The sequence below is a fragment of the Stegodyphus dumicola genome, chromosome 9 (genome assembly GCF_044657685.1).
Source record: "Stegodyphus dumicola isolate Sdum_Otavi_A_Nest chromosome 9, ASM4465768v1".
In the NCBI taxonomy this organism is placed as follows: domain Eukaryota; kingdom Metazoa; phylum Arthropoda; class Arachnida; order Araneae; family Eresidae; genus Stegodyphus; species Stegodyphus dumicola.
The window spans coordinates 11,101,612-11,116,189 of record NC_140776.1 but is presented as its reverse complement, the minus strand read 5'-3'; the positions used below and the strand labels follow the sequence as shown (position 1 = coordinate 11,116,189).

At 34.0% G+C, this 14,578-nt stretch overlaps 1 protein-coding gene across 1 annotated transcript in view; it reads left to right on the top strand.

Moving 5' to 3' along the window:
- Positions 1 to 14,578, top strand: part of LOC118192746 (uncharacterized) — a 198,372-nt gene that overhangs the window by 172,028 nt on the left and 11,766 nt on the right. The window lies entirely within an intron of this gene.

Genomic DNA, 14,578 nt, shown 5'->3' with positions numbered 1-14,578 from the left:
CTCGATATCGTTAGTTATCTTTGCCTGATATATATAATGGAAGGCTGAAAGAAATGTGGGGAGACATCATAGTATATCATTAAACCATCATCCAAAGAAAGCCATAAATTAATATAAAAATTAGAGTATAAAATTCATATGCTGTGTTTTATTTATTAATTTCTTTCATCGTTGCAGTTACGTGTAAATGCAACATAAGAAAAAGTTTCATTTATTTTTATTGAAATGAATTTTATATATTTTATATCTCTTAAAATAATTTTTATAATAGGAATTAGAAAAGAAGAATCTTTAAAATCAGAAAGTTATCTTCCAGATCAAATAAAATCAGTTTTTAAATATTGTTACTTTTTTTTTTCTGACACCAGTTGTTACGTTATTTTCTTCTTTCATGTTCGTGCGGGGTTTGTGTGGATTTGGAGTGAATAACGACGACACTACTTGATGGAATATCGGAACACATTTTATTTACCAATATTAATCAGGACAGCGCCAAAATCACGTTACAGAATCGAAGAACTACTATTTAAACACGCTGACACAATCAGCGACACAGCCTTCACACTATCAGGCTATAACGGTGAAGACAGCTTCACTGAAAAGCACCAGAGTACAGCTTCCGACTCTGCTCCGTCGTTCTCGGAACTCCATGTACTCTCGAGACTCTCCACGCTACAACTCGCGATGCACTCGACGACGCACAGAGCACAGCTTCCGACTCTTCGGTTCAGTCGTTCCCGGAGCTTAACACACTCTCTCGACGATGCACTAACCGCTATACACTAAGAGACTCTTCGATGCACTCGACGACCAACTCGGCGCTAGACTTCGAGACACTCGCTCAATGACTGACTATCAGCTAGATGAGGCACACTAGACTAGACTAGACGAGGCACAGTAGACTAGATGAGGCACACTCACTCGCACTGCGGACCATCATGGTTTCGGCTTGTGTTCGAAAACATTCTGGGCTTAAACCGATAAGAATTCGTTCCAGAAGGTTCTCCATCCGCCCATGGTATATCGCCAATTTTGTCGCCAAATACGATTTCTCTCCAAATGTTGCAACCCTGCATCCCCTGCTATTTTAGGGCAACCCTAAAACTGCTTTGCGGGGAAGCTATCTTACCGCGCCTGGGCATTTCGTAACACTATGTTATGTCGGACTTTTACTCGCATGCATTGTATCGTGCTGTAAGTTTGGTAGTACAGTGGGTAACATGACTGAATATAATAATTTGTTTGTGCTCTTTGAAGCGAAACATTTGACTTAATGACTGCTGTTATAATTTTGTCTTCTCGCATCTAAAGGTAAATATTAACCACTGCTAGTAAGGGAATATTTCAGTAAGACATCCTTTTCAAGACACGTATTTTTCTAGCACATTTCAATAACAAACTATCTTTTTTCACGCATATATTGTTTCTTTTTTATGTATTAAAATATTTAAAAAGGAAGTATTGATCATTATGTAATTATATTATTAATGGAATCATAAATATTCCTTCTCATTGAGTATTTCAAAGATTAGAATAATCCCTTAAAAGGGTTATTGGATATTTTATGTGCACTGAATTATGATCTTATTTCGAATGCTGAAGTCTCATTCTGAAATGTGTTAAAGCTTTTCGTCTCAGCGGGCGACGTTTTTGAGCGCCTGTGAATTTATGGATGTTCAATCAGCTTTAAGGGCTTAAGTTCCTATTTAAGTAGCTTTCAAGAGCAATAAAGAACCATACGGCAAGAAATCGAGCCGGTAATAGTGAGTAAAACGTAACATGAAAACTGGCCTCCCTCTGTTTTAGATCCCCTCAGCCAAAAATATTGCGTTGAAAATGTCGTCTGTGGGGGCTGTATCGGGAAGTATGATTTCTAATTACACGATACTTACAAAGCGAACTGAGTTTCAAAGCAGAGGAAACTCCGAAGTACATGGAATCCTACGTGTCGAATTCTGGATTATGTCTCGAAAATCCACATTTACAAAGACGCGTGACGTCTTTTGAAAATCTTCGCACATGTGTTGGTCGCATTTCAATCGTCCTTTGACCCTACAGCTGCGGCATTTCCCATCTGCAAGAAAGTTACCAAAGACAAGCATGCAAGCGGAGAGGGAAGTAGCAAATTTAAAAAAAGAAAGAAAAGAAATTGAAGAAGGAAAGAAACTCTGTGTTATTCCTCCAGCTATGCATCGGACGAGGAAATGCTTCTCTGAGACCACCTTCGATGTCATAACGGATAAAGAAAAGCGGCAGAGAGAGAATAAAGATCTAAATTATAGATGAATTTGTGCGAAAAGTTCTGCCTTGTTTAAAAGTATGAAAAATGTCCAGTGGGCAACAGAAAAATTAATGATCACAGCGGTAAGCGGTAATTTGTATGGAACGTGTATAGACTTTGAAAAGAAATTCCATTGTATTTGAAAGGAAAATAATAGAGGGTGTAGTTACATCAAACTTATTTAACAAAAAAGGCTTAGTAAATAAAAACGAAATTCTTATTAAATTTACAGCATACTGTATCTTGATTCATAATCTGTTTAATTTGAATCATTTTTCTTTGCGGAATCTATTTTTAATCAAATTTTAATCTTCGGCGTAAACCCCAAAGCTCAGAAGGTCTATTAATTTCGTTTTGACATTTTGCTCGAAAACTTTAAATGTCTGAATCACCTTTCAAATTGTTGCCACCCAATATTATGGCCCTGTGTTATATTGAAAGAAATTAAATAATGAAGAATCTGCACGAATTTAAGTATGTTTCTCGCATTGTGAAAAAACAACGATACTTAGAGACATCCAATTTTGAATAACGTACGTTTGCACCGAATGTGGGCATCTGGAAGCCCTAATTTTGAATTTGTTTTATTATCTATTTCGTAACACTTTAACGAATTTTTGATTAACAAATTCAACGACTTCAAAGCGAGCAGTGGCAACACTGTACGGGAAAAAAAATGTTTTTTTCTATCTCCAGCGCTTGATACTGTGTATCGGAAGTTATAAAAATATGCTGTTTTTAAATAATTTTGCACTATTGCTGTTAAATTGAATTTTATGATTTAAGTGCCAAGAACATGGTATTTAATAAATAAAGGTAAAACACAAAACGTTACAAAAACGCCAATTTGGCCGTAATATAAAATCTGAAAGCTTTCAGATTTTTTTTAATGTTATTTTAATTATTTCCTTTATATTTGGTTATTATTAGTAAACATAAAACGCATTTGATAAAAAGGCCAGGCAAAGAAATACAGTTGTGCCTGGTTATTTAAGCAGGTGTTAGTAAACATAGCAATCCCAATCAACAGGATTAAACTCCATAGAAAATCTGATTAATATCACGCTAATTTTGAAACAGATAAATATGATTTCGAAAATGCGTGTATTCGGTTGCATGAATTATTTTTTTAAAAGTACAGCGTCATTTTCATTTGGCTTGTAATAAAACTTTTGCATCGCAGAATGTAGTTGATATGTCGTGCATTTAACAGGGTTAAGGCGTTGGAGTACACTATCCTCTATTTAGCACAGTTTTATTAAAGAATCATAAGTTAGAATAACTATGAAATCTTTATTTAACGTGTTAGTGAGTTTTCGCTTACTCAAGGGGAACACAAATACAATACAAATCAAAGTTAACAGTCTTTACAAACATTTAAATTGAAGTGTTGAGAGGAAAAAAAAAAAAACTTACAAGTGATTCATCTTTTTAAATAGCTTCAGGCTAATCTTACTAATTAGGCAATGTTATCAGGAGTATATTCCATAACAGAAGGTAACATGCTGAAAAGACTCGAGCACAAATAGAATGCAAGTACAAAATCTTTTTTAAGACTTTTTTTCTGCATATAAAAAATCGATAGAAACCTCTCTCGCCAATATATTGTTTGGCGCTCGTTTGTTTTTGACGTTGCCGAGTTTCGTTAAGCAAAAAGTGATAATTTATTCTAACAGTATTTTTGAAACATTTCTCCCCAAGCCCAGGAATTTGATTCCACAATATTTTTCAATTCGCTTGTCGTAAATGGTACATTTTGTGAGAGAGATTTTCATAATTTTGATAGGCCATTCGAATCTGAATTGTAAATACCTAATTTATATGCTAATCAAAAATCATATATCTTGAAGAATTACGATTTGACATTTTGTGTTTCAGATGATATTAATGCAGTCGTATTTGGCTTCTGTTTCATAATTCAGAAAATGTTGTTTTGCACTTGCGATACATTTGAAAAGTATTACCTTAGAAAATCCTTTCGTGAGTGAGGCGGCAGGAACTTCCCAAGCATCATTACTACAGAAAGAATTTTCTGGAATACTATACCAGATTTCTCATAGCTCGATAATATATGCTTTTCACTGATAACCAAACGTTCTTTTCAGATAGCAATATATAAAAACTTTTTAAATGTAAAATTACCGACTCGTTTTGGAAAATAAATTTTAAGTATGATATTGTTACGAAATGCTCAGCTGCGATAAGATAGATTCCCCGCAAAGTGGGTTTAGGGTTGCCAGAAAATAGCAAAGAAAGGCAGAGTTTCCATATTTGGCTCGAAATCGCCCTTTTGGCGACAAAATTGACGATATGCAATCGACGGAGGGAGAACATTTTGCAACGAATTGCTACCGGTTTGCCCCAGAATGTTCTCGAAGGCAGGTCAAAAGCTATATAAACCCTGCTTGTACGCGGAGTAGCAGTGCATCGTCGAGTGTATCGTGAGTTTTATCGAGAAGAGTATCTTGAGTGTCTTGAGCTCCGAGAGCAAACGACTGAGTCGGGAGCTATACTCTAGTGTTTTGCTGTGAAACTGTCTTCACCGTTATAGCCTGATAGTCTGAAGGCTGTGTTGCTGATTGTTACAGCGTGTTTGTCGTAATCTTTTCGACGGTTGTAACTCTTCTCTGGAACTGTCGTCTGTAATACTGACGAATACATTTTGTTTTAATTCCTCATGAAGTATTATCATCAATCACTCCGAATCCATAGAATGCAACAATATCAAACTTCTGTTTCTCGTAATTTTCTTCTGCGTGACTGAAAGGATTTTTACTGAAATCCCAGATTGCGCGGTTAAACTGAAGTTTCTGTTAGCAGGCATATTATTTGCTTTTAGTTGCGGAGACCTTAACTATAAGGCATAAAATCAGGTGAGCATCGTTCTATGGTAGAAGGGTAATTTAAAAGCTATCTTTCCTGGTGCTTGAAAATAAAATCTATAATTAATTATTTCGAAGACATAGACTTTATATAGCATCTGCTGTACTCAGTCTTAAAATGTATTTGTCTTCAAGAAAAATCCACGCACTCTTACAAAAAATAAAAAGTGTTAACAGAAAAGGGAAAGTTTCAGAGAACATAGAATACAGACCATCTTTTAGCCCGCTCTTCACCTGATATTCAGTATGCTATTTCTCCAAATTCAAGGCATGATTTTTCAGTGTATTAATATAATTTTATATGTAGGATGAGTTGCGAGGTAATCTTTGTAGAATAAAATATCGATTACAATGAATGAGATTCATCTACAATACTGCCAACTTTTATAAATTTTATTAAAATTACATAAAGGAGGAATTGTTTCTAATTCCTATTTGAAAGGGAAAAGTTTAAGAAGGTAATAATAATGACTATGCGGTATCATGTTCTTCACGCTGTGTAAAATGGCTACTAGTTTAAATGACTTACATGACCAAAGTCAACGTAACATATACGCTTTTACCGAGTTAATTTTTCGTCGAGCGTAAACAAGTATTTATAAATGTTTTTATAGGTGTAGAGAGGGTGTTTACACATTTTTGTAACGAATTTGATTTTCCATTTGAATTTAAGTATTAATTTTAAAATTCAAACGTAACTGCTATCCAATTGGAATAAGGTTTATCTTCTGCAGCATTAAAAATATTCTTTTCTTTTAAATGTTGCCGAAAAATAAACAATGGATCGAAGGCTATACTTTTGCGATGTCCGAAGAGAAATACTCTTATTCAATTATTAAAAAAAGATGTGAAAAGCATGGTTTTAATATTTCTACACGTAAAATACGTGACATAATTAATATGAAAGGAAAGAAACGCCAAAGTTTACATCTGACTGGGAAAAAGGTAAAAAATTCATACCCAACAAAAGTATATACTGGTCTTATTAAATATAAAGTCGCATCTCATGTTTTAATCGAAAATCCAGCCGCCACCCCCCGCCAAAGAGCTATTGCAAAATTTTTAAATATCTCTAGGAACTGTGAACAAAATTATAAAATATGATTTAAAGCTAATCAAAACAAACAAACAAAAATGGCGTTCATCGCCTAACAATTTTCTCAGCATAAGATTATGTACAGATTGCTGTATGAAAATTATTTGGCAGGTGAAAAATGGAAATATATAGTTACAATGGATGAGGCTTGGATATACTTATCCGATTGCAATAGAAAAAGATCAATTTACTACCGAAAAAGAGGGGGAAAAATAATGTTTTGGTTCAGAGAAAACAAGGAAAGTTTTCCTGAAGGTTTTATGGCTATTATTGGACTATCTTATAACGGGAATCCTAAAATAACGAAAGTAGAAAGAAAGGTCAAAATTAATTCGTATTATTATCAGAAATATGTTTTAACACCTGTTTTTAAATAAGAAATTCCATCTCTTTATCCAAACAATCTTCACTGTGTAAGTTCTATCAGAATAAAACTCCAAGCCATACCTCTAAATCAACAGCTCTATTTTTTTGAAAAAAGGAGAAATGAAACCGGAATTGAAGCTACTCCCTTTAAATGCATCCCATCCAAGTCATGTGCCTTATATGGATTACTGTGTAAATGGAGTTTTAAAACAAGCTCTTCATAAGCAATATACCAAAACATTAATTGGACTGTGGAAGATTGTGAAGGAGGAGTGGAATAAAATCAACCTTGATGTTTTAAGAAAAGGACTTTTATCTTGTAAATCAAGATAAAATATGGTAATTCAATAAAAGGGCTATCTGAACATATTAGAAAATAAAATAATAAATATAAAAGTTTGGTTATAGATAAATAAATCTTTGCAAAAATGTTACAAAATTGTGTGAACATCCTCTGCATTTGTTGATTTCTTTCTCAATTCATGAGTAATTAGTGGTGGTTATACCTTCAAGCTTTATAATTCTCATGAATACATTTAATTGCCTTCAAAAACGCACTTCCGATAGATGATGTAAGCTAAAGAAATTATTTCATATAATATCGTACTAATTATTCGCACAAATTAAAAAAAAAAAAAAAAAAAGATTCGAACATAAATACTAGCCGTGTTACGTGAAGTCTCTGACATGCTTGAGCATTTAGCGTACGGCCAAAAATAAGTTTCCTCAAAGACATATCAAGTATATAAATAACAGAGAACGTATTGGAATAACAGCAGTGAGTACCATCTAATGTGGAGAAATTTTCACGGCCAAAATGAATTACGTTTGTTTTGAATGCCATGTTTACCAGCGTTTGAAAAATTGCACAGTCCTTAGACTGTGTCTGAAACAGCTGTTTTTTTTAGAAAAAGAAAGTTATCTTATCGCAGTGCCAGAACGACCGTCTGCTGGGATGTGTCGTTGTCAAGAGGTCTTTCAATGTGAAGGACGTTGGTTTCTCCATCAAATCGCCCTTTTAAAGTTAGTTGGAAATTTTTATTTACTGCTCCAGTTTAAAAGAAGCGAACAGATTATTAGATGTATTATTTGCAATATGTTGTCCTCAAAGTTTTTTGCACATCTCTACACAAATCTGTATAACAGTTCCTCAAAGAAAATTGGGATTTTATTAATTGAAATACTTACGAACCTACCGAGGAAAAAGGCGAATAGAGCAAATTTATATGAAGACTAGCGGAAGTACCCGATGCCAGTTAAGCTACATTGAGAGTTATGTATCTAACAACAGAGGGAACGATACCGCTGTAATCCTTCTCTAATAACCATGCAAAAAATATTATTCATAATCACACATTTTTCAGTCTGATTCGATATGGAACCCACATAAAAAATTGGTCGTAAAAGCTCATGTTTCATCCAATACTTCACCTATACTCAATTTTAGTCGATTAAATGTGGCATAAAATGGATCATAATTGATCAGAAATCAATGCACACTATCTTCTTTATATATATATATATATAATGTTGTATGATCTTAAATCCATTTAGTGCGAATACAAGTTATTATTACTTGCGCAATTGCTGCAAAGTTAGTTAATAATAATTTATTTCCTAAACAGTATTGATTAATTGATTATATTATCTCCTAAGTTTAATTAAAATAGAATTATTTTAAAAGTGTGAATCCATACTGGTAAGTTATATTTTGAAAGATGTTTTGAAGTACTTTGAAAGCAAAGTTTTTGTATAAGAACTTTAAAACTTAAAAAGGATGGAGATAATATATAAAGTGGGTACATTAGGTAAGAGATAAATAACGCTAATAGCTGCTAATTAAAGTCGTACGAAGATGGGAATAGTCGAAATGGCTTTCCACGAATTTTTGGAATCGACAATATTGTATTTAATGTTTGGCAATACTATTTTTATTTCATTTTAAAAACTTAAACATTTTTTATTAACAAACTCTACGATTTGAAAGCGAGCAGTGGCAACACTTCTCGAAATAAAGAAGATTTTTATCTCCAACGTGCGAGACTGTTGCCACTCGGTAAAATGAGGGCGGAAATTAGTGTTTTCGTAGTTTTTAATTAATATCTCTGATTTTAGTTTTTTTGGGGGAAGGGGGAATTGGACGTCGACCTTTCGCAGGGTGAGGAAAGAATTGTAGAAAGTTTGGTGACGATAGCTATAGTAGTGACTGAGTTGATCGCAATATATATATTGCTTTGAAACGAAAAAGAAGATGAGTAAGGGACTGAAGATTTTGATGATTCAATTTAAGGTTCTCTCAAGTTTCGCTGTAGTAGGCCATTTCTAGCTTCCTAATCTCAAGTGGGAGTTTTCCAACCGTTGTATAATATAAATAAAGGGTAAGGGTCCCAGGGACCCTTACCCTTTATTTACCCTTCAAGTATCCTCTTTCACTTGGAGCCAAGATCTCTTCTGGAAATGGGTTTTAGTATTAAGCTCTCGAAACAGGTTTATCCCCTTCTATTTATTGCCTCAAACCAAATGCCTTTCCAACAAAATCATGATCGGTAGTTTTCTGCATTGCTTACTTATTGATAAACGGTAGTTGTAAATTACTGTATATTCCGGCGTATAAAGTGCAGTTTTAAAACCAAAAATATGACCGAAATTTACGAGTGTGCGTTAGATGCCGGATATAGAAATGATAGATTAAAAATATGAAAAAAAATCTGCATACGAAAGTTACATTTTTTTTTCCTTGTAGTTATGCTGTTTATTTAAAAGAAATGGCATACCTTTTGAACTTAAAAACTTTTCATTATCGGATAACATGAAACTTGTCATGGTCGTCTTCTGTTGTATCTTCAGGCATATCATAGATTTCTGTTTCATCTTCACCATCACTGAATGACTTTGCATTTCAAACCAGCGCTGAATTGTTTCGTTTCGGAAGAGCCATATATACTACTAAAAGAAGCACTAGATTAACTGTATTTTAAACTAAAACCTTCGATGTTCACTTCAAAATCCCAGCTTCAAATGACGACAGAAAGAGAAAACATCTGAATCATAATTCCGCGAATTCTTTTAGGTTGGAAGTGCATTCTTACTCCAAATTATACACCTTTTTTCTCGAAATCCTACAATAGCATTCTTCTGGGCACTTGCACTGAATACAATGCAAAAGCATTGCGCATATATCTTTTAGGTTTCTTCGTAAAGAGCTGGGTGCGCGTTATGCGGCGAATATACCTAAAAATTAAAAAAATGCAGCTTGAAATTATAGATGCTCGTTATACACCGGTTCGCGTTATACACTATTGAGAAATTTCTACTCCTCTTCAATTACTTTGCTTTGTTTACTTTATACGAATACGTATAAAATTGTTTTCACCAGTTTCTGTTACATTCTGTATTAAGATACTCTGCCGGGCAGTTTAAATTTTTATATTTTAGTCTAGAAAAAGTTAAAAAATATTTTTAATGCTTTCGGCATATTTGGCAGCTTTAGACAGAATAAAGTATGTAAAGGAGTGGGATTCTAAATTACGTTCCCTCTATGCTACGCGTTTGCATGTTCACGCACTGAATTTCCAAGTTGCACACAGTTTGACCTTTCCACACTCTCACAGAATTTTCAGGGTGTTTCAAATGATACCCCATGCAGTTTTATTTTTATTTCACGTGCCTGCAAGGGGGGGAAAACAGAGGGGATATTGGCTCAAACTGAAACAAAATAAATGGCTCTTTAAGAAACTCTTATGATTCATTTATTTTTATAACAGTTGGATATTTGACTTCAAATTGTGTTACCTGATTGGTTTAATGAATACTGGCAATTCATTTCGAGTGACGCGAGATTAAAAGTGCTAAAAACACTACTTGTAGATTTGAGGACTTTTATTTAACTTTCGTTTTATGTTTAAAACGTTTTAGAATTTTTTTTTACACATTTGTGTCTTTCTGGCTTGTTAAAAACTAGAATTGAAGCCCTCCACTGGCCCAGTAGATTTTGGTAGCTTGAGCTGGATTTGCAGGACTTTGGTAGTTTGGTGTGAATTCAAACCTCAGCAAATGCCCTACCTACCTATGTCATTTGAAAAGCCGCTTTTCTTAGAAAATCCCCCACAAAGGTATCTTTTCTTTAGGCAGGTGGCTATCATGTTCTTTTGCTATATTTAAATAACCAATAACCATCTTCCCTACTTTCAGTTCTGTATGCACACGGCTGAACTTTATTGTGCCAGAAGTGAATTTTGGATCCAGGAATTTTGGATCCAGGATTTTTTGTTATTTCACTATGATTCAAGGGTTGATAAACGAGGGTTTTCTGTTTATTATTTCCAGAATAATCAGCGTTTTATTTAACGGGAGAAAAATAAAATCAGCGCTCAGCAGTTGCGACAAAAGATTCATTACCCCAGTGATGGTCTCCTCCAGAAGTTGATTTAATCCGCGTCTTCGGTGAGTGGTTTGTTTTTCTGTTCCCCAAGGCGCAATTATATCGTCTGCGGGGAGCGGTACTCGATCACAATTTCCTGTTTGAACTCGATTAATATCTATTCATCCACCGCTTCGTTCCTCACAATCAGAAACGAGATGCAAGAGGGAGGAAACCATCATTTGTTTCAATCGACCGAAGAAGCCGGTTACCGTAGTTTCTTGACCGAATTGCAGAAATGAGTCAACCGAGTCCACTCAGTCAGCACCTGAGTAATCCGATTACGGAAACCCCTAATCTTCCAATCTCCCATTTCGGCATATTTGGCATCTTTAACTGTGACTCTTGAAATGCTATTGTTGAAACAAAGTAACATTTGGTATAGTCCGAGTTCGAAAATAAAACATTTATTTTAAATGTTTTTAAAGAAATAACGGTCTGAAACAACATGTTTCATCTACAAAATCTAAAACGGTGTTCTAACTTCATTATAGAATCAATGTTGCCACACACCGAAAAGAAATATATCGAAGAATTACAGAAGAGCTGTTGCCACTCAACAAAAATATAGTTACAAAATCATGAGGCAATACTTTACGCAATAATAAAACAAAAAAATACTCTCGAAAAATAAATAATAATAATAAAAAAATAGTAATAATAAAATTCTTATTTCAAAATGTTGCCAACAAAAATAAAAGAAATATCAGCCCAACCATAATTGCAAGTATTTCATTCTTCTCTTAAGAATTATTTATTACACGTATGTTAAATAATTGCACGAATGGTGCTACTAACGGCAACCGCCGTAATAAAAAATGAAGTTACGCTCGCAAAAGGGCAGTTTTTTTCGGTGCCGAGTGGATGTTATCCAGTCTCCAGCCCAGTTGTCTCGATTCAACTCCAGTAGACTTACGGTTCTGTAAAAGCTGAGGTAGAATCCAGTCTAACCTTGATGGAAATTTATGCCAGGGGAGTTACGTGGTTTTTGGCCTATGCAAGACATGGTCTTCTCCAGCAGCTGCCAGTTAAAAGCGAACATTCCTTAGGAGTTTAACTTCATAAAAGAGTCTGCACCTAAGATGTTATGTTTATTCTGAATTTCAAGTGTTCATCCTTGAAAGCTTTTGCTGTTAAATAAGCCATTAAGGTTCTGATCAAGGTTTGATGTTCTTCAAAATTAAGATTCGAAGTGAGATATTTTCAAACAGGAATAACGCCAAAAATCAACAGGTATATGTGTCCTTGTTGTTTAAGGATGTATATTTTATCAAAAAATTAATGAATTAGACTATCACCGAAACGTTAAAAGATAAGGACTGATTCTGCGAATTTAAGATGCATTGGTTGTCGCACAATATTATTCAAAAAGCAGTAAAACTTCTAAAACTAAGGACTCGCCTCGTGCCCGTAATATTGTTCGGTTTGATGTTCGAATCCCACGAACGGGCTGACTGCCTGGAAACTAGTACACACGTTACACACGGAAACGCGTACTTGTTTCAGTTTCCCTTAGAAAGTCCTCCACGAAGACATGCCTCCTCTTAGGCAGGTAGCCACCGAGGCTTTGCCATAATCACACAAAAACAGATTATCTGCAGTTCATACTGCATTTAATTTTTGTTGCTGTTACTTAGACTCACTTGTCTGACAATAACATTAGCCCAAGCCCACGAAATTCCTCGTGACAAGGGGCTCGCAAGACACGCCTGTCGTTGGCACGCCTTCGGCACGGCAGTCAGCAACGCATGCCACTATACCGGTTGGACGGCATTTGATTTTTAATGGTCGAAGAGGCTGGCTACTTCCTTTAAAAAATTTCTTAAATCAAACATTAAGTTTTTTGAATTGCTGCGAAATCAGTAATTGCACGATTAACTATAATCGTGACTAAAAACGCAAAATTAAAAAGGAAACTAATTATAACAATAAAAATTTAGATTTATTAATTCTTCATAATGATTGGGAATAATTTACTGAGTTATTATGAAATATTCTGTGAGTTATCTACCTCACGAAGAATACATTCCCGGATGATCTTCGAAGAGAAATTATCGTAATTATTTCAACAGATGACAGATAACTCACGCTTGTGAAAGCTATCACACACCTTCTGAATATCAGTTTGTAGTGCTGACTCTCACTCGAGTGTGAAAGCTTTGAAAAATCCACAGAATATGATGCCATATACCTACGGAAAGTGTTAGTTTTTTTAAACTTATTCTAAAATCAAATTTAGAAAACCTGAAAAAAAAAAAAAAAAAAAAAAAAGCCTTAAAACCAACGGAAAGTCTAATCACAAGACTTAAGTTGTAAAACGTGCACCACTCCATCTCTGTCAATGACGAAACTTGTACGAGTAATAAATGGCAAACAGGAAATAGTTCACTGCATCACTTCCGGGAAGCATTTTGATATAGTAAATAATTTTTAATCCTGTCGTAGATGATCTTAACTTTTTTTTTTTTTTTTTTTTAAATCCATGCGTAGACTTTATTAAACTACGGCAAAGCATTGTGTAATTTGAAGATGAGAAACTTTTTTATTTGACTGAAGCTAATTATTTTATATTGATTTCGCTTAACAAGATAATTTTATAACTTTCTTAATGAGTTAATTTTGATATATAACATATACCCATCAGGTATTTAATGATTGGTGTCCGAATATATGTTAGATTACTTTTCAAATTGTTGGACCAAATATTAGAGCCCTGAATTAAGATATTAAAAAATGAAGAATCTGCAAAAATGCATGAATGTTTTCTTCGCATTGTGAAAGAACAACGGTACCTAGAGCCATCCAATTTTAAATTACGTAGTCCTCCAACCGAACATGGGAACTTGGAAGCACGAATTTTGAATTTCGAATTTGTTTTATTATTTATTTCAAATTTTTTAAAACTATAACTAATTTTTGATAAAAAAAATCAACGATTTCAAAGCCAGCAATGGCAACACTATGCGGGAAAAAAAAAAAAAAAAAAAAAAAAAACTTTTATCTCCAGCGTTCGACACAGAGTATCAAAAATTCTAAAGCTCTGCTATTTTTAAATATTTTGTGATACTGCTGTTGAATTGAATTTTATGTAGTTTAAGTGCGAAGAATATATTTAGTAAATAAAGGTAATACACAAAACGTTAAAAAAACGCCCTTTCGGGTGTAATATAAAATCTAAAAGCTTTAAGATTTTTTTTAAAAATCTTTTGTCTTTTTAAATTTATTAAAATAGTTTTTCTATTCATATTTTTTCTATTAACTTGGTGCCATTTGGAAGTCTACATAAAGGATAACGAAAAATTACAAATACTTGCAAAACGGGGTTAAGATATTTAGCATTGTGTACACAAATAGACACTAGTTATGCATACAGAGCTGGATTAGCATCTAAGCAAGGAAAGGAAGCACAACAAAATTTTATCATTGCCGGTTTCATCATATAATGTGTGATGCAAATAAACCAAGACCAAGAAAGAAGGAATGTGGAAAATTAGATGTAAATTTATGGAGGTGGGTACCAAAACCTTTTAAGT